At 42.9% G+C, this 27,433-nt stretch overlaps 1 pseudogene; it reads left to right on the plus strand.

The window, feature by feature from the left end:
* Positions 1 to 10,021: 10,021 nt before the first annotated feature.
* LOC136656631 (5S ribosomal RNA) lies at positions 10,022 to 10,138 on the plus strand (annotated as a pseudogene).
* Positions 10,139 to 27,433: the final 17,295 nt, after the last annotated feature.

The following is a 27,433-nucleotide window of genomic DNA, read 5'->3' on the forward strand; positions in this document are numbered from 1 at the left end:
TTTCTTTCTTTTTTGGTATGTTTCCTCTCAAAGGAGTTTTCAGAAACCTGCAATTAGAACATTTTATATTAACAGTTCTGTCTGAGGCACTATTCCTTCTGGTACTCATATGTTGATAGTCTCCTATGGCTTCATTAATTTAGGATACAGTATAGCGAAACAGATCTTGAATGCTTGACCTAAATCATTTAATTAGCAAGTTCTCAAGGATTGTGTGTGTGTATGGGGGTTTCTACATTCAAATATTCAAATTCTGACATAAGGTAAAACAATTATGTGATGAAAATATAGCATTTTTAAGTCCAAGTAACTACAGTACATTTGTTTTAATATTTTGATTTATTGCAGTTGCCAGACTTGTGTTTGAGACAATTTATATCCACTCGAGGATAGGACAAAGCTCAGACAGAGAAGGGGAAGAAAATAGGGCAGCATGTGTTTAGGCACGGGCTGAAAGAGGAGATAGGAAGAAAACTGTATGGGAAGAGGTGGAGGGACTAATGGACAGCCTTTTTGTCTCTTCCAAAGACCCATTAAGAGCATAGAAGTCCTGCCCAGCCAGGTCAGACTTTTATATTTTTATTGGTACTGTCATTCATTTTCATATTGTCGTGCTCAGGGTGGTTTACAGCACATAAAAATGATACACAGTAATACGTAACCAAAATCATATTCTAACTGTTAAGTACCAGCAAAGTAAATCTTGAGGATAATTTTCATCCATTTCATATCAGATTATGATAAAATACCAACTAACAAAAATTAGCAAATGCCGATTTAAACAAAATCACTCTCAGCAATAAATTCATCACATTATACTAACAAAACAACAAGGATATAGTACATCAAGTGCCAGAAAACATGTGAAAGATTTCAGTTAGCAAGTTCACATAATGGCTAAGGCTGAAATCCTACATTACACTTTCCTGCCCAGGCCCCATCCAAGTACCTTCCAAACTCTCCAGGAAAGCCTGGCCTGCTGTAAGTCCTTATGGGGGAGGGGGCATAGTGGCAACAGGACCTCCACAATTGTGCTGGGATCGAAAGGGCTTTCTATACATACAGGGAGCAGTGCTGGCCCTTTAGAGGGTGTGGGCAGCCCGCGCCCCCCTCTGCAGGCCTCTTTGTGCCTTAGAAATGCTAAAAAAAATGTGATTGCAACCCACTTCCAGTTTTTATCATGAAACCAGAAGTGGGTCACAATAGCATTTTTGTACCATTTCTGAGGTGTGGGGAGGCCCACAACAGGAGCCACGGGCTTCCCTCACCCTCCAGAGGGTCAGGACTGCCCCCTGTAAGTATTAAAAAAGCCTTTTTGACCCTGGCAACAGCATGATTGCAGAGATCTCATTGCTGCCTTTAAGGGGTCAGTGATAGGGCTTCCCTGGTTGGGGTGTTGTACTGCCCCAGTTTGGGAATCTCTGTCCCAATCCTATCCAGCTTTCCAAAACCAATGCAGCTGTGAGGTAAGGGAACAAATATTTCCTTACTTTGAGGAGGCCTCTGAGACTGTCCCTCCACTGCAGGATGCAGCATGCACCCCATTGGTACAGCTGCATGAGCCCTGGAAAGTGAGATAGGATTGGGTCCTAAAAGTCTGACTATGAATTAGAATTCCAATGATTCAGAACTCTGCCTTGAACATATTAGGTGCCTTTAGCAAGCCATTCCCTCTCTGCCTCAGCTCCCCAGCTACAAAATGGGAGTAACACAACAAGGCAGCTTTGATTTAATGAACTAATAGGGGAGAAGGGGTGTCAGTTAATACTGGAAATCCCTTAAATGCAAATACATTTATGACAACAGATGCACGCATATATATATATATATATATGCACAAAACATACTTGGCTAGTTTTTAAAGAAACAAGCATTTATTATTTCTGAAGTCTGTTAGATTGAAGTCTGTTAATTTGAGCATTCATTGTATTTCCTTTAAAAGAAATGCATGAAGGTAAATGCAAATTTCTTTCCTTTGTAAGAAATGCATGAAGGTAATACACATGAGGTACGTTGCACAGTCAAGCATTATGCAGATACCAAGTATCATTCTTATAAAAATTTTATATATATATAAAGTTATATGAACAGTCAGCATAGTGTCAAGCTGTTGTCCACAACTCTGCAAGCTATACACTGGGGAAAGATGTAAGGGTCAGAGCATGGCAATTAAAAATGCTGCTTGGTCCCTGAATAACACATTACGCTACTTGGGTAGAGGCACTGTTTAAAGTAGCAGCTTTCTTATATTTAGCAGAGGGAGAGCAACCCTCCCTACTCTTCCCACCACAGTGTCTGTTTGCTGATGTCTCCTTAAAAAAAACAACTCCTTTCTCCTAGTATTTTAGTTTATTTTGTTATGTAATCCATTTTGTGAAATTGTTTTGTGTTGAAAAATGAAATATGATTTTAAATGATAAATATCTTTAATAAACATTTAAAATTCCTAATCCCAAAAAGCTGCACACTAGAATTTTCAGATGCTAACAGTCTCACAACAGTGACTCCTGGGACTTCACAGTCACATAAGACTTGCTTCCTCTTTCTCCTCCTCCTTTCAGATTATGCCTTCCACTGCCTCCATGGCTGAGAATTTTACCAAACATGGGGGGGAAACGGAGGCGAATGGCTCCCAAGGGGAAGGGGAGGAGCTGCTTGCATGCTGCAGGGAGGCTCCCTGCAAAACTTAATCCGCCGCTCCCCCCCTAGCTACACCAGTGCCTGTAGGCTATACTGCTGCTATCCTCATTTTCCTGGCTTTATTAGTTCCAGTCTGTAGGCAGATGGAAAGAATGAATTACTTTTTCATCTCAACAAAAATGCACATGAAGGGCAAATACCGTTTTGGCCTCTTAGAGAGAGGATCAGGAAGCTGAGCTGATCAGATAGGTAAACCAAGTTCTTATAGAGGGTGATATGTCATAATCAATGATATAATCCAGGGCTTTTCAAACTGGGGCATTGTGACGCCCCAGCCTGTGGGCCCTAGCCTTTGCCCTCTTAAGGGGCAGGGGCAGCAAGGATGCAGGGAGGAGGCAGTGGCACGATTCCCAGGATTACTCTGTTCAGGGGGCTGCAGAGGCTTGGATGTACTTACCAGAGCCTCCTGGGGGGTGCGGGGAGCCTTGCATGACTGTCTGCAGGGTTCCCCAATGCTTTAGAAATGAAAGTGGAGTGATCACGCTCCACTTCTGCTAAACCAGAAGTGGAGCGCAATCGCTCCACTTTCGCAGCTTCAGGGAGCCCTGCAGACAGCCACGCAGGGTTTCCCGCACCCCCCAGGAGGCTAAGTGCACCCAAACCCTTGCAACCCCCTGAGCGGCACAATCCTGGGGATCGCACTGCTGCCTCCTCCTGCCCCTGCTGCCTCCCTCCCCAAGGACTTACAGCAGTTTTCAAACTCCCTGACAGTTTGAAAAACGCTGATATAATCCCATGTGAAAAACAGCCAAGTGTAGCCATTGATTTGAAGCTTTCCAATTAACAATAAAGTAATTAACATGTAGATGATAAGGGACTGATGTAAAAAAAACCAAGATTAGTTAAATGCTAATTAACTCATCTCAAAATACAATGGACTGTTTCTTAATAAAATGTCCAATAAGCCAATCTAAATCAACTCATTTTTAAAAAGATGCCTCTACCCCTTTTCATGAATACCCCCTTCTCCTGCAGACATTTAACTAGAAGCCCTGGCACCTGGGGCAGTGACATCATGTGTCATTGTGATGTCACTTCCTGGTTCTCCTCAGCTGAGGAGGAGGTGCTGGTGACTTTGCATCCCCACTCCTCCTGTGGAGACTCCCCTTTGAGAGCTCCCCTCCCCTTTAAGGGGGAGCCTCCAAAGGAGAAGGAATGAAGCCAACAGTGCTGCTCTAGGAAGAACCTGGAAGTGAGTATCCTGCACCACTTATGGTTCTCCCCACAGGAGGAGTCAGTATTAGTGGCTTCACACCTCCTGTTCCTTCTCCTTTGGAGGCTTCACTTTGTAGAGGAGCCCCCTTCTAAATGGAGCTTTCACAGGAGAAGGAATGGGGGTGCAAAGCTGCCAGTGTGCACCCCCTCCTCCAAGAGAACCATAAGTGGCGCAAGGCACTCACTTTTGGGTTCTCCCCAGAGGAGAAGTCATCGATGGTTTCACACACCCCTGGCATACTGCCTGGGGGAGGAGCCCCTCAGGCTTCACCCTAACTGCTCCCCCAGAAGGGATGGGTATGAGAATCAAAAACAAGGAGTGCTACACATCCTTCTTCACAACTTTTTTTTTTAAAAATTGCAATTGCTTTTCCTTGAGTTTTAATTACATGTAGTTACTTGTGTTTTGTTTTTGTATTTGTAAGCCAGCTTGATATAATTCAAAGATAGGTGTAGTTATTTATTTGTAAGCTGCCTTTGGTGTGCCTTTTGGGGGGCGGGGTAGGGTAATTGCCTAGTTAGTCAGTCAGTCTGGAGAAAGATAGCAACAGACGAAATATTACTGCTTCCTCTGGCAATTCAAGTTAGCCAGTAGTCATGTTAAAATATCCTTTGTCTTACCAGATAAACATGAAAGTTTATGAAAGTTACTGACCAATTTCTCCTTTTAATATGAAGATGATTTCTGTCACCTTGGTAAATATTACTTTGACTGTGAAAACACTGCTGTACACAAATTAACCTTTAGGTGGTGAGTAAGTAAAGTAGCCTTACTGTGGTTACTCTTTGATGTATTTGAGGGTTGATATTTCAGAGTAGATTACCATGGTAATTACTGCAACCCATGTGAACAGAAAGGTCTTTCACAAAACCTGATTTATGGTAATACACCATCCCGTCACACTATGATCCTTTATTCACAGTTGCATCAAGAACAGACATCAAGTCGACAGATGGAAAAGACTACGAGCGTATTGAGTTATTTACTGCACAAGCAGATATGGGATTCTTTATTCAACTCTGACAAATTGTGGGAAGATCTTTCAGAGGTTGAAACTATTTCATAGAGCTTAAGAAATCCAGATTATACTCCGAAATATCAGACAGGTGTCAAGCTGCAATGCAGTTGCCAAATACACAACATTTGTGATGTTTTTGATTTTGTGCAATTTTCTTTTCAGCACAGTTCTATATTCTAAGCACAAATGAATCATCAAGTTCTCAGACAATTGGCAAAAGTGGTGCCAGAAATGTGATGATTCTGTTAAAATTTTGTGTATTTGAGGGCGCAATCCTAACCCCTTATGTCAGTGCTTTCCAGCACTGGAATTGTGGTACCAATAGGACATGTGCTGCATCCTGCAGTTGGGTGTCACTCACGGAGGCCTCCTCAAAGTAAGGAAATGTTTGTTCCCTTACCTCAGAGCTGCATTGCCCTTATGTCAGTGCTGGAAAGCACTGACATAAAGGGTTAGGATTGCGCCCTAAGTCTTATAAATAGAGGTGTTTGTTTCTAGTAAGATAGGATTACAGCCTTATTGAACACAGTGGGCTTATTTCTGAGTAAAATAAATAACACCATTTTCAAACACTTCTAGATAGTGAAATACAAGCATGCCTTGGATAATGTTGCTTTATTTAGCACTGATTCACTAGAGTCCTCTTTGTGTCAGCATAATTGACAGCCATTCTAACCAATAGGAGCAGTACATTTTGGCCTGCCAATCATTGCCTTTTTCTTGCTATTACATCAATTATGGATGCAATCCTAGAAGGCACTTGGGCTGGCACAAGTTCCTTCTGTCGGTCCAGTAGTCTTGCAAAAATGCCATAAAGCATTTTTGTGCCACTCTTCTGGGAGATAGGCTGGTGCACAGACATGCACCAGCCTCCTTGCACCACTGTGGGCCCCGGGGACGAGGAGAGTTGTGTCGGCCGAGCTCAGCCGACACGGGTCTGGGGGGAGGGCAGGGAGGAGGCGGAAGAAGTCATTTTGGGGCAGGAGGAGGGTGGGCGGCAGGTGCTCCCAGGGGCAGGCAGGCAGGGAGTGGAAGGCGGGGCCAGGAAACAACAGCACTGTATGGCAGCCATTCTGCGAGCACTGCCATAATTGGAAGGGTAATTATCTGCATCCCTCCATAGCTAAAGGTGTGCACTGATTTATTTGCACCCTGACTCCCAGCTCATTGTACTGCAACCTCATTCCCCATCCAGCAGGAAGATTTAGAGAAGGGTTTACAACTTTTTGTTTGTTTTTGCAAATACCAGCTTTTGTGAGTGTCATTTTTTGTGAACACCACTGATGCCTCCAAAAATGACAGCTGTGCACAGGAGTGAGCTGCTTTCCTCAGAGTTGGGACCAGTCTTCACTCCTCTCACCCTGTGCATCTTTTGAAGTGCCAAGGAGCTGCACAGCCACATCTTGCCCACTGATGCTCTCTTGCACTCATCATTTTCACCTCCTGCAGGGTTGGCCTAGTGGGGCAGTATCACACGATCACCACGGCAGTGAAATCAAATACTATGTGCTGAACTGTGATGTACCACAAGTGTTACCAGTTGAAAAACACTAACCTAGAGGTAGCATCAGTAATAGCTCTCTGACTGGTGCAAGCTGAGAAAAAGTGGATTGGGGTTCATCTCCCTCTGAACTATGGCCCATTTTTTTTTAAAGTTCTCTATTTTGTTTCAGCAGATAAAGTGCAACATTTTATAGCACGTTGAATGCCATAGGATATACTGTTAAAACTGCACGCACAATGAACATGTTTACATTATGCAATACTGTTGGAATTTAAAGGGTTACTTCTGCTGGCATGCTTCCAGTTAATTCCAAGGTGTTGCACTGACATGCTGACTGAGTTTCAGAGTAGCTCTTAGCTAGATAATTGTTAGTGTGTGGGATAAATTATCTCTAGATTTTACACAGAAGGAAAAATCTGTTCAGGCACTTGTGCTGCAAAACTTTTATACATCTAGTTAGATCATATCATTACATTACAGATCGTATCATTATCATTGTATAGCATAGCATGCTATACTTAAACAGGCAAGAAACGTGAAAGCAGATACATATTTTAGGTATGATAAATGTCTGATAGTAAATTAGACCAAAGTTAAGGCACATTTAAGTCTCATTTATTTCAACAGGAAAGATTTGGTTGGGAACCACCACAGAGTACAGATAATTATGTATCCCGAGATTCTATACAGTGGGCATCATTCAAGATATATATGTAGATAGTATGGTGGTTATTGTTACTAGCAGTGCTTTTTAAAACTTATGTTAATATGCGCACCTGGGGGAGACAGTCATGTGCAGGGACTCAGCATAATCAAGGCTTCAGGTATATTAGGTTGATCAGCACATAAGCCATACACCTATTTATCTAAAATCTTAAAAGCAGAGTTTAAAACCACATAGAAACAGAATTTGGCTATATCCACAACACACTCTTTGCAAAGACTACTTAACAGTAATTTCAGTCTTAAAGAGTCTGAAAACATAGAAAATTTATGTATCCATTTCTTTAAGAATCGATCTCTCCCTGCTGTATATTTTGGGCATCGGAAAAAGATATGCACCACCAGGGTGTCTAATTCAGTTAAGGGACAATCACAATAACGCTGCTCTGGAGGGATACATTGAAAACGACCCTTCATTTGTGCTGTTGGCAAAGCATTGCATTGTGCAGTCATATAAGCATGCCTCAACTTGGGAACCGTCAATACATAAAAATAAATGGGTAAAGAAAATTTAGTGTGAAATTTAATTCCGAAATAAGAAGGGGAGCATTTACGCTTAGCCTCCCTTAGAAGGCAATCCCAATCTTGCATTAATAGCTTTTCAACAAGCAGTGAATGGCTTCTTCCACTGAATTTTTCTAGTGACTGTAGGCCCAGCTCACATACTTTCATATTAATGCTGTTATACCATTTTAAACAGTGGCGTTCTTGTGCTGCTAGTTGTGCTGTGAAAAAAGGAAGATTTTCAGCAATTGTAAGTCTGTATTTAAATCTGATCGTAGCTTTCCAAATCAAGGTTGAAATCTTTGGAAGTCCCAATTCCAAGAGTATAACTTCAGAGGCTATACATGGGGGTAGGGCTAAAAGCTTCCAAAAAAAAGACTTGCTGGAGCCGCTCAAGCTGTTCTATTGGTCCCAAATCGAACCAATAGATCGGTGAGCCATATAACATACGTGGCAATACCATTGCTTTATATGCCTTTAGGAGTGTTGGCACGTACTGTCCTCCTTTGATGTAAAAAAATTTTCTCAACAGCATAATGGTCAGTGGCTGTACTGGATGGTGATGAAAGGAGATGAAAAGGTGAAAATGGAGATGAGGCTCATCGTGCGCAAAAACAGAGTTCAGACTGGGCCAAACAGAATGAGCAAATACATGATTTAATCTAAACTGAATTCTACAGCTAACAATCACATTCAGTAGAGCCCTGGGGAAAGTGCTTAGAAGGAGAAGAGATGGGCAGCCCAAACCTAACTAAATCCCAGCACGGTGATAGCATGGCACCAATGCAGCTTCCACAGTATCCTGTGGGGAAGTTTTTGTTCCCTTGCCCCAAGGTAAGCCCCAACAACCACCATGGGTCAACTCAGAACTGCGCCAGCTCACACATTGACCCATGAAAGCAGATCAGCCTGGCAAGCGGGGTTGGGATTTGGTGCATACCACTGAGACAGAACCCGCCTCCTTTCAGGGCCTAACAGAATGAGGGCTATGGAGCAACCCCTAGCATGCAATAAGGCGGTAGCCTGGAAGGGAGCAAGGCAAGGAAGCCCAAGACAGGAAGCTTTCTTGTCTTGAGAGGAAAGAAGGAAGAGATGCTTGGAGAGAGAAATGACCCATAAGGTTAGTAGATCAGGAGACGGTGGCAGAGAAGGCTGAAAAGAAGGGGGGCTGGCATGGTAGTTCTCAGAAAGAGGCTGGGAAAGGGGTGACGATGCAGCAGCAATGGGTTATTGCTCCATAGACCGATAGCAAGATAGGGCAGATCACGAGAACTGTTGCCATAGGCCCTGAATAGGATTGGGCCATAAAGGTGTGTTGAACAGTGGCAATCTCATATCAGGTATGTGCGCTCCTTTGCAATGTAGACGAATATGTTAATTTTCAGGTTTGGGGACACATTTCACACGTGACATGCAGGTCAACTTGGGACTGCCAGAAACTGTACATGCTTTCCAATCTTGTTTCTGCATAATGTCGCTGTGTGACAGATGCTTCCAAACACTTGCTTCTTGCATTCACACTTGACATGTTTAGGTGTACGGCATGTGTCAAGAGGCAACTCTGCTTCTAAGAGGCCTCCTGGAATTTTCCTTTTGTATATTAAAATACTGGAAATAGTCTTCCGTGCTGCAGCACTACAATGCAATCTCATGTTATGGTAATTATCTTAAAAAAGAAAAAAAGACCTCAACCCCCCCTTTTTTTTCAATGGGCAACTTTCCAAAAAGGGAGTCTCCCTTCCTCAAGGCATAGCCTGCATTCTTTGTTCCCAGATGTACAACCCTGTATTTAGCTGTATGAAAACACACTTTTTGTTTGATTGTAAGCTTTTAACCAAACAATCCAGGGATTCCTCACAAAGCAAAGGCCCTGCAGTGCGTAGGAGAGAAAACTCCCATCAGCAATGCTTTGGCCACATGAAATTTCACATTCCAGTCCAGGGGAACAACTGGAATCCTACTACATCCAAGTACCTCCACACCTTTGATCAGCAGAGCATCACATCTCTGATCCTGCAATCTTCTAATCAGTTTCATTCAAACTTCACTCATATAATTGCCTTACAATTTATTAAAACAGGGAGCAGACTAGACAGCTGCACTGGGAGACATATATTCTGTATTAACTGGCATGGTTTTCTTCTGAGTGATTATGTTTAACAGCTGCCAAATTTAATTGGCTATTAATATGTGGAGAAGGTAAAAGGATGGAGAAATGTTTTGCCCATACAAGCTAACAAAAACTAAAAATAGGGGGTCACTCCTTGTATCATGCAGTGACACATGGTGTTATATATATTATAAAGATAGGAACAGGGAAAGTTTCTCACATTACAATAATTTGAAATATTATATAGGCAGCAACTGTTACCCTGCACATGCCGGATCTCGTCTGATCTCGGAAGCTAAGCAGGGTCGGGCCTGGTTAGTACTTGAATGGGAGACCGCCTGGGAATACCGGGTGCTGTAGGCTTATACCAGGGGTGCCCAAACCCCGGCCCTGGGGCCACTTGCAGGCCTCGAGGCCTCTCAATGCAACCCTCAGGGAGCCCCCAGTCACCCTGGGCCTCTGGCCCTCCGGAGATTTGTTGGAGCCTGCACTGGCCCAATGCAACAGCTCTCAGCATGAGGGCGACTGTTTGACCTCTCGTATGAGCTGTGGGATGAGGGCTTCCTCCACTGCTTGTTGTTTCATGTCTGTGATGCAGTAGCAGCAGAAAAGGAAAGGCCAGCCTTGCTTTGTGCAAGGCCTTTTATAGGCCTTGAGCTATTTCAAGACCTTCATTCATTCATATAAGTTCATCTTTAATATATTCATTTATGTAAACTTATGTAAATTTATTCAAGTTTTAAATGTAAATTAATTCTTTTCTCCCCTGGCCCCCAACACAGTGTCAAGAGATGATGTGGCCCTCCTGCCAAAAACTTTGGACACCCCTGGCTTATACCATAGTCTTTCGAGACTGAAGGCTGCCAACCATATAGGACTTCCAACCAATTATTGGTATATGTTAAGGAACAATGATGCTTTATTAATAAATATGTTGATTTGAAAACTCATTATTAAAAGATGGGACACCCTAGGAGGTTCATTTCACCAGAGCTGGATAGGGGGCAAAGATGCCATATCTTTGGATCCCCCCAGTCTTATGACTCTGACCCAGCCATATATAAGATTTCTGGCATCCACACACAGAGACAAGCCCACATAAATGTAATCGTACACACAGTCACACCCTTCCTCCCACCCACGTTTTCTTGTTTGTCCCTAACTTTCTCTACATTATAGACATTTTGCTCTTCATGCTACCAGTTTTCTATGGGCCCAATCCTATCCAACTTTCCAGCACTGATGTAGCTCTGTCATTGAAGCAGCTACTTCATTCTGTGGTGGTAGGGCAGTCATGGAGCCCTCTTCAAGGTAAGAGAACATTTGTTCGCTTGCCTTGGGGCTGCATTGTGGTTGCATCAGCACTGGAAAGTTGGATAGGATTGGGTGCTTTCATTCAACTGGCCTTGACTCTGCATGTTGCAATGAAACAGCAATCTGCATGAGACCTGTGAGATGAAAGAAATTGTAAAGAAGCCCCATGCAGACATAGAGATGAACACATTCTTCACATTGGGGGACTTCCAGATAGTATGCGTGGCAGCAGAGTTCCAGCTGGGCTGCTGCCTTATTCTCTGGGCGTCTGAACACAGTGTGAATCCAGCCAGCATTTTAAAGCCAGTTCTTGCTGCCACCAGTATGACACTGAGCTTCCACCTCTTGTTCTGGAGGATCTCATATATCCTCTCCAGGGCAGCTAAAAAACCAAAAATTTCAGATGTTATAACATCTGAATAACACTTCAGATCCCATTACAGGGACTATCAAGGCAGCTTACAATGTAAGATAAAAATATTTCCAACAAAATAAAAAAAATTCAAAGCAGAATGGGAACACAGCAACTAAATATCAATGGAAGACATACAAGACAGCAACAGCTCAACTAACAGAAAGCCAAACTGAAAAGTCTTTGCTGGTTTCTTAAATGGCAAGGAAGGGGCTAACTGGGACTCAAAGGGGTGGGCATTCTAGAGACCAGGTGCCATCACTGAAAAAGCATTGTGCTAGGTTGGGTGATGGCAAGCAACAGGAGGTGTCTCTGGAGAAGAATTGGGCCTCATATGGTCTGTACATATAATCATCAATTTCTAGTTCAGTGTTCAGCAATATAATGTTTCTGCTTTTCTGTTTTGTATTATGAACTACTGTGAAGTGTGACTATACTCTGTGTATTTTAATAACAACAGTACTTAAAAACCCCAAACCTATAGCGCCATGATCTCTTTGCCTCCACAGAATTATAGATAATCCCTAAAGACTTGCTGTTCTGTGTCACGTCATGCAAGCATACCAGAGCAGACAGAAATCTATTTTTATTTCCCTTTATGCATTGGACTTTTTAAAAAACCCATTTGTAATTTCAATCCTAGGTGATATAGATTTACTATATCAATGGGAATGAAGCCAGTACGAACAAAGCAGATTTACATCCCAATTGCTGCTTTCATGTACTCTACTGCTTGTATGAATGAGATCAAGTTATGAATGAATGCGTGTACCCTTGGAGTTTGGGATCCCAGACACTTGGGGGCGTTTGTTTGCAGGTGTCTTCCACCTACTGGTGTTCATAATTTTTTTATAATATATACTCAGTGACCCCTTACATACTTCATTTCTACATTATGGAAATGCACAACCTCAACAGTTTAAAATAAAGGTAGAGTCATGGATGGAGAGTGGTGTTATGGCCCAATCCTATCCAATTTTCCAGTGCCGGTGCAGCAGTGCCAATGGGGCGTGCGCTGCATCCTTTGGTGGGGAGGCAGTCAGAGGCCTCCTCAAGATAAGGGAATGTATGTTCTCTTACCTCAGGGCTGCATTGTGACTGCACCGGTGCTGGAAAGTTGGATAGGATTGCGCCCTTAGTCCCCAATAATTTCAACACAACAGCTGTTCAGTATATGGTCATAGTACTTGCATATCAACACCCCACAGCAATTTATGTACTAGTTAGGATAAGGGAAGTAACACATTTTCTCAAGCACACCCACCCCTCAATTTATATATTGTCCTTCCTCAACTCAGTGTGATGTTCATAGTTCCTTTGCTTTTTATCCACACAATGACCTTGTGAAATACATTAGGTTTAAAGATGGTGACTTGCCTAAGGTGACTTATAATTTTCACTACTGAGTGGGGATTTGAACACAAGACTGGCTGGTCTAAATTCAACACTTGAACTACTACACTACACTGCCTGAGTTCTGAGGAACTTCAATAAGTCCACAATTGAACTGCAGGCTTTATGAAAGACAATAGGACTGTATGCAAGAAACGGGGAGGGGGGAGTGTGAACTGTACAGAAAGGGCCTCTGTACAGTAGGGCTCCTGTTGCAGTTGCTTGGAGTATTATGGGGTGCCAGCATCACTAATCCACTTTTCCTTGTATTGTTATGATATGGAGGAGAGACAATTCAAGAAGGGATTTAGAAAGACCCAGCACCAAACAAAAGCTAGCTAGCATGGGGTATTCTGGCAGCCAACAACCACTTTCTTTTATATTTAACAGGCAGTACACATGGGCATGTTGGCCTTTAACAGCATACTGCAGATTCTTGGCAAGCAATGTATTGCATTATTTTAGTGATATGCTTGGTAAAGGCCTATGAAACCAGATGCTGCCCTACTGTATGTGCCACTTGCTCTGTCACAGATACTTGAGAATCAAGTTCATACCTACTGTAGGGTAAATATAGCAAGGATTTAGCTGGCTTCTGGTCAAGCTTGCCTCTGATTTGCTCCAGGAAGTCTGTTGCCATTCACTCACTCTCTAATTTTAGGAGCACAGATCTTTGAGGTCTTCCCAACTACACCATTCTACTGTACTCAAAAGTAAAGGAATGTGTCCCTGGGATTTTTCAGTCACTCTCTCTGTTTTTCCATTTTATTCTATTAAAAATTGGATTTATTTCCTCACTGAGAGGCAAATTTGTCTGCTGTATCATTCTTATCTTATTAGTCTTACAGCAACCCTGAATGTACAGGCTGCATAGATATGCAGAAGATGTATATGCAAGCTTGTTGAGAGGATTACAGTGCAAACCTGGGCACTCAATTGGCCAGGGCAAGTCTTTGTGTCAGCCAAGGAGTGTCACAAACATGCCATAAGGTATGTCTGCGCCTCCTTAGACTGGATCCTAACTCAAGCAGCCCAGCCTGACACCGGGCTGCTTGGATCTGTGCCAGTGATTTAGCTGGCTCAGATCTGAGTAGCCCCTTTGCAGTGGTGGGGCCGTGTTTAGGGTAAGAGGAAAAATATCCCCTTGTCCTGAGTTGCGCCACAGTCACCTCTAGACCTGCGCTGGATACAGCACAGGCCAGCTGGCCTGCCTGTACCAGTGCTGGTTAGGACTGGGCTGTTAATTAGATAATGATAATACATAAATATCCAATGAGTTAGATAACCATTACTCTTATTTTGCATATAATAAACTGAGGTTGTGAAAAATGTTCCCTATAAGGTATCTGCGCCTTCCAGGAAAGACAAGCTCCAAGGAGATCAGTTTTGAGCTGCACAGCTGCGCAACTTAGAGGGAACAATAATCATGACATGGGGTGAGATATGATTCCAGCACCTATTCACTGGAGTCCACACTCAATCTACGGCATTATGTGCATAATTACTTAGCTACAGACAAGAAGCATTGGAAAAACTAGCACACAATTTCCACTTTATGATCTTTAAAAATATTTTTTCCTCATCATTCTGTTTAAAAAATCAGAGATTATAGAGATGCTAGTAGACTTTTTACACTTTTTGATCCAAAGTAATTTTAGAGACACTTAACATATGCCATTTTTTCTTACATACAAAATAAATAAATGGCATTTTCTTTCAGTTAAGTCTGCAGTCCTATGTAAGGTTACTTGGAAGTAAGCCTCACTGATTGAATTCAGTAGGACTTGCATTCAAGAAAACATGCACAGGATCAGGCTCTGTGCAACGACTTCAAAAGATACCCTGTATTTATAACAACTGCCTGGAACACATTTTTGAGGATTAAAATTAAGCAGCTAGTATATTTTGAAAGAGACATCAGAATGTCAACAACTGAACCATGCTCAGAAGACTGGGCATACAGATCAGACAGTATACTTTTCACGCAAACTCTTATTTCATCCAATTCTGCCTCCATTTACTGGTAAATTAAATTGCATGCATTTTCATCTTCATCTGCAGTACACTTTTTTTGCCTGTCTGTTTAGGGCTGACACATAGTAAAATAAATTATTCATTTTTAAAATTTATGAAATGTTTCTGCATATCACTTTTCAACAGCTGTTCTCAAAGCACTGTATCCACTAACCCAGTGATTTTCAACCTTTTTCGTCTCTCGGCACGCTGACAAGGTACTAAAATTGTCAAGGCGCACAATCAGTTTTTTGACAATTGACAAGGCACACCATGCTGTTGGTGGGCAGCTCACATCCCCCTATTAATGTGCCTACTAATAAATGACTCTCCCACAAACTCTCACGGCACACCTGCAGACCATTCGCAGCACACCAGTGTGCCAAGGCACAGTGGTTGAAAATGGCTGCTAACCAGTCAATGAAACGGCTAAAATTCATTGCAATCAAAGCCCAACAAGTAAAAACACAAGAGAATCCAGAGGTACAATTTCCCAAAGACAAGGAACAAGAGTTTCAACCTGTTTACAAAATGTCAGCAATGAATGGGCCAAATGAACACCACAAAGGACATTCCAGAGCTCGAAGACTGCAAGGAAAAAGGCCTAGCTTCTTGTGGATGCAATCCGGCATATAATGGAGATGGTATTTGCACAGGGGCCTTACCAGTGAATCTTACAGTCCTATCCAGGCCAACTACCAGCAGAATGTGTGTTCCGCCAGCAGCGACTACCTTACAATGGTCGGAGAAAGCACTCTGGCAGTATGTGAACTCATGTGATGTAGGAACACTAATGGAGAGGTCGGAACAGCCTTTTGTGCACCGGTGAATCGTTCCAGGCCCACCAACAAAGACAGGTTGGTTGGGAAGGTGGGATGGGGCAGGAAATGGCAGAACAGGAGTGGAGTGAGCAAGACAGGGAAGCACAGGGTGGAATGGGTTGGGAAGGGGGAAGAATCAGTGACTGAATCCAGTGAATTCAGTTTCACAGTACCCTGTGGTGGGTCCCTATGGACCTGCAGCAGCAATTCCTTTAGCGCAAGTCTAAGTAGACCCACATCATGGAAGCTTACCCTGAATAAGGGAACATTTATGCCCTTACCTGAAGGAGATCTCTCCCCACCCCTGCAGGATGCATCAGTAGCCTTTTTGGCACCGCTACATCAGTGGGAAAGGAAAAGGATAGGATTGAGCTGTTCATCTTTTGCACAACTTGGCAGCTACAGGAGCAGACCAGCAGGTCCAGCCAGGGCCATGTATGGCAAGAGGGAAAGCAATTTGCGCAGGGCTTGATCTTCACCACTGTTGTTTGCATTTGTCCCTCTAAATCAGGGGTGTCCAAACATTTTGGCAGGAGGGCCACATCATCTTTCTGACACTGTGTCAGGGGCCAGGGGAAAAAAAGAATTAATTTACATTTAAAATTTGAGTAAATTTACATAAATGAATATATTAAAGATGGAACTTCTATGAATTAATGAAGTTCTTGAAAGGCCTATAAAAGGCCTTGCACAAAGCAAGGCCAGCCTTTCCTTCGCTGCCACTGCTGCATCACAGATGTGAAACACCAAGTAGTGACGGGAGCCTTGTCCCACAGCTCAGGTGAGATTTTGAACGGTCATCCTGAGACCGTTGCATTGGGCCAGCATGGGCTCCAGCAAGTCTCTGGAGGGCCTGAGGCTCACTGGAGACTGAGGGCTCCCTGCGGGCCAGACTGGGAGCCCCTAAGGGCCTCAAGTGGCTCCCGGGCCCGGGTACCCCTGCTCTAAATACCCAATCCTAATTATACTAGGCTTGCAGCAGTTGGGAGACGAGTGAGCCCCAAAGGATTCCCTTCCTTCCACCTTATCGTCAATAAGCCCCATCTTGGAGTCCCTCACAGCAACAGATCAGCACAGTCACCAACCGAAGTCAGACCTCTGCTGTATGAAAACAGAAAAATATGTTTATTAAATGCCCTTAAACTATATACATGAGTTGCACCCCCCTGATTTATATCTGTCTAATGAAGGCTCTAATGCTACAGACAGTTCATCTTGTCACTGAGAGGCCTCTTGGGATTTCAAGCTTGACAAGTTTGAAACGACCAATCCATGACCCATGAAAGAAGACGGGCAACGCTGAACATGTGGAGATGAAGTGGGTGGGATAAAAATATTTGCAGTGTCACAGCGTAATTTATTTTAGCCCAGAGAGGAAGAACATGTTGATTTTCCAAGTATGAAGTCCACAAAAGTAGCAATACCTAAACTCTGCTGTTAGCTACTAAAACTGTTGCACTTGCACTGTTTTCTTACTGAAATTCCTGTCACCAGGTAGGAGCCCACTTGGAAGGCTTTTATATTTAAAAAATTCTCCTTCTTTAGTTTTATAATGCACATAGGGAGCGAATGGAATACAGATTATAGGTTTTACTGCTAGGTCTGTAAATGCTTGGTTGGCCCTCAAGATCAGCACTTTGACTGACAAACCTTTCAACAATACGGACTACTCATCACTTTTGGAGTGCGTACTGATCACCAAGGAGCACTTCCTTTTTGCCTTCCCGGTCTACTAAAAAACATACGTTACAGTTACATATATGTTACATACAGTTACATGTTACTGTTATATACAGTACATATATGTTACAAAGCTGTAACTGCATAGCCTGGTAAAATACACTAGAATTACACTCTAATCTGGAGCATAACCTTAAGCATGGCAAGTTTACTGAAATTAAGTAGGTCTAGAGCAGGTCTTGTTATTGAATGGCAGACTGAATGGCTTTCATGGTGCCTGCTGAGGGCCAGAAATGATATCATTAAGCTGGAAGTGATGTCATTAAGCAGGTGATGACCAGAAATAACACTTTCTTCTCATTTAGGCGCTCATTAGCTGCAACTGACAGAAGATAAAATATGCATATCTTGATGATATTATCACATGGGCTGCCCTTTCAGCAATGCTGCTTCTGTTGAGGCAACATTTTGCAGTTCAGAAGCTGAGAGGTGCTCTGCAAAGTGATACCTTAGCAGAAGTGGCACTACTGGAAGGGTAGCCTGCATAATAATTGGGCTCTCCCAGCACTGCCCTTTCAGCGCTGCTACTTCTGAAGCTTCAAAGCTCAGATGCTGAGAACAGCTGGCGGTGGTGATGGGAAAGCCCAATTATCTCAGAGGCCAGATAAAGAGCTTCCATGGGTGTGGGCCTTATGTTTGTCACCCCTGATCTAGAAGGTGTTAGTAAATGGATAGGAGACTGCCTGGGAATTGCATGAATCTTGCTTAAGCCCATTGCGGAAGGGACTATCAGAAAAGGAATATATGTGTTTGGTTTAAGAAGAACAGCATACCAGCAACCAGCCTTTCCTGCCCCTGAACAGCTTTTGGCAAGAATTTAGAGTGTTTAAGCACTACACATGTGTGAATCATGTGTGGCACCTGTTTGACAATATGGTCATACAACATATGTGACCACAAGTGCAAAACAAGTAATTCTGAAGCACTTTTGGATCATCTCAGATAAGACCATTGTCCCCACTTATTCTGTAAAAGACATTAAGCATTTCCTTCTGTTATTTTTGTTGAAATGTCACAGAGCACCTGTGTGGGCCACAGATCACTGCTCTAGAGAACAACATTCAAGTAACCACCCAAACAATAGAAAAAAAGTCAATTTTTTTTCACAAAAGCACAACCAAATCTAGAATCCAGTCAAGAAATTGGCCTACAAATGATAAGTATCAAATTAAGCCCCTTTATTCTGAATATGTATTTTTAACACAAAACACAATGCATTTCCTGTCTAATCCTATCCCCTGCCACATAGCATTCCCGTGCCAATGGAGCATGTTGGAATGCTATGATGGGTAGGGGGTGGGCAATTGGACAGCTTGCAGGAGGTAGCTAAATATTTTTTATTTACTCGCTGGGTAGACTGCCCAACCACTGATGGTCTCCTCGGACATATGCCAGCCATTGTGCTGGCTTATGTTTTACAGACAGAAAAGGGGCAGGGGAGGTTTTAAACCCCCCCCCCTGCTGCCATTGAGATCTGCTGCCACAGAGATCCACCCCTCCTCCTCACTGCCTGACCCTCCCTGAAACTCCCCTCTGTGCCCATGATATGCCCCTGATGCCAACTTAACAGTGCCAGTGGAGGTCCCTGGAGCGGCTGCTACCCACGCTGTGCTGCTGCCTGTTTGTGGCAGTGGCCTGGAAGCGCACTACAGCAGCCTTGCCTTTGTGCTGCCGGAAAGGACATTGAGCTGGAATATTAGTTCTGGCAGCACAAGGCCTCAATAGGACTGAGGTCTAAAGAAGGCACTTAGGAAATGGTAAATCAAGGAACATTGCACCACAAAAAGTAGACAGGAGGAGAGAGAAAGAAGAATGCCATCGTACCCTAATGCTCTAATACAGTATTTATCAAACTGTGAGTTGGGACCCACTAGGTGGATCGCAAGCCAATTTCAGATGGGTCTCCATTCATTTCAATATTTTATTTTTTAATAGATTAAACTTGATACTCCCATGGTATGTGACTGCATTTGGGGAAATGTTACAGACCTATACTTTTAACAAGCTACTATGTATTTTTTTTAACAATGATAGTAAATGGAACTTGCTCCTGGGTAAGTGTGAGTAGGATTGCAGCCTAAGATTGTTAAAAATGTTCCTGCTTGATGATGTCACTTCCAGTCACGACATCACTTCCGGTGGGTCCTGACAGATTCTCATTCTAAAAAGTGGGTCCCAGTGCTAAATGTGTGAGAACCACTGCTCTAACAACACAAAGACTATTTCCTCCTAAAGCCACCACAATTGCAATTCAAATTATATCTATATCACTTCCAGCTTACAAACATATTACTTTTTAAAAACATACCTGGTGCTGATACTCATGTCCTCTAAATCACTATGAGAAAATTAAAGAGTCCATTGTGATTAAAGTGCAACAAATATACAAAGGTTGCATGTGAGAATATTTTTTTGTTTCCATTGGCATTACAAACAAATCAAATATCTCTGATGCCACCCAAGTTTACATGTAAAGGAAGGGGATTTTTATTTTAAATAGATAGCATTTAAAACTAAAGATAGAATTGCATTTTGAGAATCCTCTTCATTCTACGAGAATGAAGAGAATCCTCTTCATTCTACGAGAATTCGTACATCAAGAATATAAAAGGAAAAGCTAATGTCTTCTGCTTATTCAGTTTTGCTTTTACCTTTTAATCTTTGGAGGTTTTTTTTAGAATGAATTAGTATCAACTAGCATATTGTGTTTTGATATAAAATGTACAGAGAAGAAAACTAACACTCCCCATTTCCCTTGCAAACTTTGTCATGAATACTGTAACTATGATGGCAATACTGCTACCATGTAATTATATCCACCTTGGCTTCTGCTACTCCAGCTTCTTTAATCTCACTTTCTATTGTAATGCTCTGCTGCAGACAGATCAAACACACTTTTTCTATTTATCTCTTCCTAATCACACATTAGAAATGCTTTAAATGCAGTAGCAGTTGGATATACTATAATTATAAATCACAGTTATAATTGGAGTTGGTGATCACAGACGGTGATCATTTTCTTATTGACCATGAGGAACCTGACTTGACTCTAATTCTGGAGAATAGTTTACTTTCATACAATTAAGTAGTAATATTTCAAGTTAAACAGCGTCTATGGTGCACATTTCATGAATTTCCAGCCCGTCTGAGGGCTGCTTCATACATAATTATTTTCCTTTGTAGATATCGCTTCCATGTAGGACAACAAGGTGTGTCTACTGCCACAAGTTATGAAAGCACTGCTGGCTGGAACATTTAGCTGTTTCTGTGACTGTCTTATTAAGTAATGCTATTATTAGATTAAACAGTATGGAAATCCCCTATAGAACCATTTTCTAGAAGTGTAATCCAAGTCTTCCAGTTTCTTTCCACTCACACTACAACAGGAAGTAGCTGCATACAAACAATTACATAAACTGTTCTTTCCTAAGAATGCTACACCATGGTATAGCATGCCTGTGTTGTGTAATCTATGTTGTGATTACCATTTTGTGGGTTTATCACTTGCCATGAAGAAGCACACTCTCCTGAGGAAACCCTCCCCACCCCGAATGATAGTACTCTGGGTACAAGGAGGCTAATCTGGGAAGTAGCATGCCACATTCTCCATTCTGACCGGAGCTTGAGGTCATGTATCCTACATAGCCTTTAGTCGACTCCCAATTATCTGATGTAATTAGAACCAATAGATGATTGGATAACCAAAAAGTTATGGTAATCCAGAAACCAGTGTGAAAGAGAAACAAATTGCAAATTATAGGAGGCTTGGTGGGTGCCACATTGTGTGAGCTTCTGGCACCTCAGAGACCTGCAAAGTTCATTAGGGGTATAGTGGTGACCCCGACACCAGGTATGTTGGATAAAGCATAACGTCAGATGATTGAGATTCTTCTGTATAAATTTGAATTCTATACTGCCAGGATGGTTGCAACAGCTGGACCATTGCAGGAAAAATATGGCAGCTGACAGAAGGAACTCTGACATAACTTTTACACTTTAAGTCGTTTTTGTCCAACGTTGCATATATACAACAGGGATCAAATGTGTACACCTGTGGGCTGGGCAGAAATGGGTTAAAAACAGTTTAAATCAGTGGTTCACAAACTGTGGGTTGGGACCCACTTGGTTGGTTGCGATCTGATTCCTGGTGGGTCGCGGGAAGCTGGTGGCAGCCATCTTGGAAGATGGCAAAAGACCTAGGTGGCGCCATTTTGGAAGTGGGCAAAGCCTGGGCATCGCCATTTTAAGCTTACTGGCATTGAGACGTAACTAAGAGCAGCTTGCACATGTGCAAAGAAAGCAGCGTGCCGCTTTTCCCCAGAAAGCGTGCTGCTGCCTTCCAGCTAGACCTCCCTCTGCACTTGGAGGCTTCCCTCAGGGGGACCAATTGCGGAGTGCAGGCTTGGATTGCAGGCAAAGAAGGACCGGGAGAGACGTGGATGAGCCAGCCAGGCTTCTCCCCACCAACCTTTGTCAGCTTGGCTGCCTTGATGGGATGGGCTGCCTCAGGCTTGCAAGGCAGAGCAGCTCCCCACCCCTGCAGCTGGACTGGGCTGGAGAGTGCTGCTCCCCCTGGGGGTGGGGGGGCAGGGAGCAGGAGGCGGGACTGGAACCCAGGTCTTATTCAAACCCCTATTCCCGAGCAGTACAGAGCGGCTTCAAGCTGCTCTGTTCTCCTCTGACTTATGCCACCTCAGGAGGTGGCACAAGTCCTAGGAGACTGATTGGGGCTGCAGCGGCTTACCTGGGGATAAGGGGAAGAATTTCCCCTTACCTCTGGCTGAGCCACTTCGGGGCCCTATCTTGCTCTGGATACAGTGCAGGCCTCCTGGCCTGCCCGTTCCAGCGCAAGATAGGATTGCGCTGTTAGTCCAATCAGGACCTGCGGACATTCTTTTCACGACAAATGAATAGTGGATTGATTGGGCCCAGTTTGGTTCAATTTTCCACTCATCAGAATATGAATGTTCATCTCATCTCTGACTTGTTGCACAATTGGAATGGTGTTCCTCCTTGAAGGCAGTATGTTGAAAAAGTTGCTCACTTTATTGTACACTGCCCCTTCCAAAAAAAAACCTTTCTCCAGTTCTCAGCAACAGCTTAGTACAAAATATACCTCTCCTGCTTTGTCACTGTGGGCAACCAATTCTGGCTGTACCTTCACAATGGTGGAGAAAACCCTAATTATGTGGTGAGGAAATGGAAGCGCTGGTGTGGAAAATCAATACCCTGCACAGTCATCTAATCAGAAACCTGTTGAAAGAGAGACCTATTAACACTGCTGTGCATAATACATATAATAACAAATTCAAAGAGCTGGATTTCCCATTCTTCCCTTTGCAGATCTGCAAAGCGATCAACTTCTAAAGGTGTGCTACAAGGCTTGCTTTACGTGTGTGTATATATGTAAAATATTTTCAGGAACTATGGAGGTTGGGAAATCTTGCTGAACCAAAGGTCAAGAGAAGTATCTGTCATTTGACCCAGTTATTGTCATCAAAATTATAGAAGTAAGCAAGGCTGTTTGGAGAACCTTGACAATTTCCCTTTCTCTGGGTAGCTTTGAATTTGCTACAAGTTCTTTATTTTGTATAGAAAAAAAGTGTTCAAGCTTAGTGCATCATGAATGGCAATCTGAGATGTCTAGGATGTCTCATATTTACATTTCTGCTCTTCCTTGACAGAACTACGGACACCATAGATGTGCCTATTTGTATAATTTTTCACCCTTGGCAACTAAGTCCTAGTATTGGTTGGCTGAGCTTATGTGGTTGCATTGAGCATTCAGTTGCCCAGGGAACGTATCATTCTGCAGTTCAGTTTTTCTGTGGAAAAGGAATTACTGGAATTAAAACCTCACTGGAAATAAAACCTCACACAGAGCACCTTGAGGATTGAGATAGTCAGTCATAGAGAACCTAAGGGATAGAAAACCTAGAGGCACAGAGACTGAAAGGACGCAGATTGGGCAATAGGATAAAAAGGTTTGCCAGGATGGGGGAAGGGTTCCAGGGTGGGGGAGACCGGGTTGGGGCCGGGGAGGGAGTGGGCCCCTTGTTGGGTCTCTCCACCACCCAGAGTTCTTCCCTTGCTCCAGGTGGCATGTGACAGGCTTCTGGCTGGTGCTGGGTTCAGTGTGGGCTGGTGCTGAGCCAGCACCAGCACTGACCCAGTGCTGAGTGTCATGGGTGAGCCTTACGGCATGCTTGTGACACTCAGAGCTGGCATAGGGCCAGGTTGTTTTTTTCCCCCACCCCAAAATTTAGGAGTCACTAAGAGGTGGCTGTGGTCACAAGGTATCAATATATTATCCTAGCAGGATTTGGAGTCAGTAAGCTCTGGTTGAATTTTGGAGCTATGAAAATTCCAGGTGCTCAGCACCAGCTACATGTGTAAAGATACACGTGTTACACTCACCTTAAAATAAACATCGTTGCTATACTGGCCATCTAACATTAGGGTTGTGAAGAAGAGTGCTAAGAAGGCAGAAGGCTAAAAGAAAGAGGGCAAAGTCTTCAGTGGCCTACAAGTCAAGAGCAAGAGAAAATGATGGGTAGTGTAGCTGTGGTGTTGAAGAAAGAAGTAGACAAGGAGAAAACTGGGACTGTGTACATATTAGCAACAGGAAGAATATTTCCAACAGTGGCTTGTCGAGAGACATATTGGTTTCTGTTGGAAACAAACAAACAAAATATGATATGCTGTTGGATATGAGAAGATTGCTATCCTACCTTCTTGATCATAACTTATTTTGGTAATTCACAGGACATTGTGAGTCCTAGAGTACTATGAACTCTACTGATCAGAGATAACAAGACTTCTATTGGTTATGTTCATTTATCCACACAATGGCGGAGCAGATTGCTGGGGCTTCTCTTACATCAGGAGTGCTCAGGTGCTGCCCTTGAAATTTTTTTTCTAAAGACATTAACCAAGAAGAAGTAGGTTATGCAGGAGGCAAGCTAAGAAATTTGCCTGGGGGCATGTTCATATCTAGAACATCATCTTTCCCAAGGACTGCCTAAGAGACAATATGTACAGTGTACATCTGGTATCAATGGATCCAGCACCTGCAGATTTGACTCAGGATGCCATGGATATCAGGGGAAGGATGCCACTTCCTATTTGCTTGTCCAACTGGAAGTGGCCTTCTGAGGCCCCTGGGTAGCTTTTGAGGTCTGCAGAGGCGTCTAAGGGCCTCAGAACAGATGTGACCAGACAGCTGTCCATGGATCTCAATATCTGCGGGGTGTGTGTGTGTGTGTGTGTGTGTGTGTGTGTGTCTGTCTGTCTGTCTGTCTGTCTGTCTGTGGGAACAGATCCCCTGCTGATACCAAGGTCCAAACAGTAATGTATGTTGCATGAAAGCTAAAACCTCTTAAGTTCTACTGAACACAGTGTGGTCTACTTCTGAGTAAATATGCATAGGCTAGCAATCTATATCTTTTATATTTATCTAGAATTTTTAAAAAATTCTTATTTTTCAATTATTATATGTTTGTTTTAAACCATTGATCCAAGAATTTGGAATAAACTGAGCTAGATCTTTAAAAGAACAACAAAAAGCTTCTCAGTACAAATATGTAAGAAGCAAGAGAAGAAAGCGGCACTTGAAGAAATTTAAAGTGGAACTTAGTTGTATAGATGAAGTAGGGTGTGGTTATGGGGTCACATGCTGAGTTCCTGCACTGCAAAAATTACCACTACCCTACTGATTCCAGGACAAAAGAGATGACAGCCGAAGGATTCTGATCTTATCAGTCCTGTTGACTTTGTTTTGGCTCTCAATTCACCAGACACTGAAGTGAATTCAGTCATCCCAGGAAAATTTATCATGCAAAAAGTCTCCAAGATGTCTCCACTGAGTTTTTGTCTCCAAGTCTCCAAGACATCTCCACAGAGATGTCTTCACCTTCTGCGTGACTTCTTTATAATGAATGGAATTGAGAACTGTGAATAAAACTGTACCTTTTGACAGGGCTGGTGCCAGGCTGTTTTGTATTTGTAACTGAAATAGAAATTTTTCAGAAAACTTTATAATTAATTATACTCCGATAGCACTGGTGTGTATTTATCTTAACATAAAAATATAAATTGTCAGTGACATTTCTTTTTACACAGGTTAAAAAAACTAATCTGTATAAAACAGACTCTGAAAGGTCAGTACTGCATCCCTCTGAGGTCTGCACCCTAGACAGCTGGCTAGTTGGCCTAATAATTGCACTGGCCCTGTGTACTGTTGAGGATAGGTTTGGGACAGCTTAATCTTCTCAGTGCACCAGGAAAAATTAATTCATCATTAATAATTTCAACATACAATTATTCAACAACATTAGAACATTTTTTACATACCAACATACCTTGGGGTTGTAATTTTCTGTCTTCATGTACAAGCAGGTTAAGGCCCTACTGGCACTCGATGGCCTCATTCAACTGTAGTTCTTTGTCGAAGCCTCTGATTTACTAAACATGCTGCAATGCACATATTTAAATTCCTTGATGATGTTAAAGCCAGCGTGTTTTGCCAATTAGCAAATTTGCAGTGCATAAATTATATCTTTTATACTTGGAGATCATCATGCACAGACAATGATCAGGACAAGAGGGTCTCTTGAGCCTTCTGTCTGGATGCTGCCTCTTCGTCTCCCCAGGGAGCCAGCTCTACATTAAAGGCTCCATGTTAAAATATACAGATCTAAAACAAATGACTTGAGAGTGGCTTCTTCATTGTTTATTCAATTTGGGTTTGAATAGACCAATAAAAAGAAAACTCAACATAAAAAATTCTCAAAAAAAAATTGTGTGGGCACATGGGCAGTGCAGTGCAAATGGGTTACTTGATCTAGGTAGGTCCAGTCTCTGCTGCTCAGGTGGTTGCTCACCTCCAGATCTCCAGGAATGGCCAGTAGGTGTATTGGAGAACCTGTGCCATCTGCTTATAGGAATAGGCCAAGGTCCTGGGTTGACCAATGCATCCCACTGGTGTATCCATTTATGGTGTGCTCATGGAGCCCCTAGCCTTAGGGAGCCCCAGGGCTCTTAGGACCACACTTTAAGAAAAGTTGCTATACAGGATCAGTAAGTGAACAATCTACAAAATGTGGTAGACAGTATCACCTTCTGACTTGATTATTGCTGGCTTTGATTACACAGGCCAACACACATTTTGCTTCCTTAAATGTTACACCAATTCCTGGGTATATTTGGGGTGCTGATTCCAAAAATGGCACCTGTTTTGCCCAATCACGTCTAGTTTTGGAGACACGGCACAGCCTTTTTAGTGAATGGTTCAAGCAGCTTCCTCATGAGGAAGCCTACACCATGAGGATGTCTCAGTGCATGGAGCATAGTGAAAGCACACTTGCCCTCCCTGTCCACACTGGCCCCACCTCTGCCATCCCCACACAGTTATGTGGGGACAACATATTCAAAGTTGGACCCACGTAAAATCCAATGCATGTAGATTTCAGTTGTATCATCAATTTCCTGGATGTTTTCTGTGGAATCAGCTGGGCAACTGAGGTCCATGTGTGATGAATTTTTTACATGGAGGTTGACTTTAACATGCAACCCTGTGCTTATGGGTAGAGTTGAGGAAGACTAGTGTGTGCTTATTCCACTCCATGTGATGGACCAACTTGTTCAGAAAACATCCATATTAATGTGGGAAGGCCAGGTGCAGCCTTGCTTTGTTCCACATGATGGCCAGAGTAGCCCAAACATATTGCCTGAACTGGCTGGCAGTCAATAAATGTCTCAAAAAAAGTATACAGATTTTAATGAGTTCAAATTCATGCATCATTGTAGACAACCTGCAACACTCCAACATCTAAGGGAAGCAACTGGAGAGAGGTGTGGAACCATCTCAGCACACATGTTGATGGATATCTGCAGATCTATTAGTCAATTATGTCAGAGGTGTATAGTTGCCAATGGGGAACATTTCAAGCACTTGGTCTAATTAAT

Source organism: Tiliqua scincoides, chromosome 6, assembly GCF_035046505.1.
Source record: "Tiliqua scincoides isolate rTilSci1 chromosome 6, rTilSci1.hap2, whole genome shotgun sequence".
Lineage (NCBI taxonomy): Eukaryota > Metazoa > Chordata > Lepidosauria > Squamata > Scincidae > Tiliqua > Tiliqua scincoides.